This window comes from Octopus bimaculoides, chromosome 24, assembly GCF_001194135.2.
Source record: "Octopus bimaculoides isolate UCB-OBI-ISO-001 chromosome 24, ASM119413v2, whole genome shotgun sequence".
NCBI classification, from domain to species: Eukaryota; Metazoa; Mollusca; class Cephalopoda; order Octopoda; family Octopodidae; genus Octopus; species Octopus bimaculoides.
In genome coordinates this window covers 7,873,393-7,874,008 of record NC_069004.1, presented here as the reverse complement: position 1 = coordinate 7,874,008, position 616 = coordinate 7,873,393, and the positions used below count along the sequence as shown (strand labels likewise).

At 31.2% G+C, this 616-nt stretch overlaps 1 protein-coding gene across 3 annotated transcripts in view; it reads right to left on the bottom strand.

The window, feature by feature from the left end:
- LOC106878694 (iodotyrosine deiodinase) overlaps positions 1–616 on the bottom strand; it is an 18,823-nt gene that overhangs the window by 3,259 nt on the left and 14,948 nt on the right. The window lies entirely within an intron of this gene.

The following is a 616-nucleotide window of genomic DNA, read 5'->3' as shown; positions in this document are numbered from 1 at the left end:
AATTCAAATAAACGAACAATAATATTAACAATAACAGACAACAGAAGGACGTGCACAATTATGACGTGGCAGCATGTACCACATGTTCGTTACTCATCTTAGACACGTTTACAATCACAAGTATCAAGCTGAACAAACGGCTCGAAACAAATCCCTCGACGTTCGGTGTATTCTACTAGTCCAAGGGATTAATCCGTATTTTATCGACATTCGAAACGTTATTGGTGACCTCATATTCGAAATGGTGCAAAGATCAATACAAAATGTAATAGGCTGAAATAGGGTTTAAAAAAACTGAACCAATATTTTTAATAGGACAAGTAAAATAGCCAATTAGTTCATAGAAAAAAGTGCGCTGCTATATTTTGCGCTGATTCACACGTAAAAATAGGCCGAGTGTACTTAAATTTGTAGATAATTTAACATAACTCTCAAAGGTTTTCATATGTTCCGAAATTCAATTTTAAAGTGACAAGTAGCCCTAATTGAAAATACAGTATACTTCATATATATGTAATAATTGGTTTCCCAATTAATGTTTGAATAGTATTATTTTTCAATTATACATATACATATTATCATACTCACGCACCTATATATATATATATATATATAT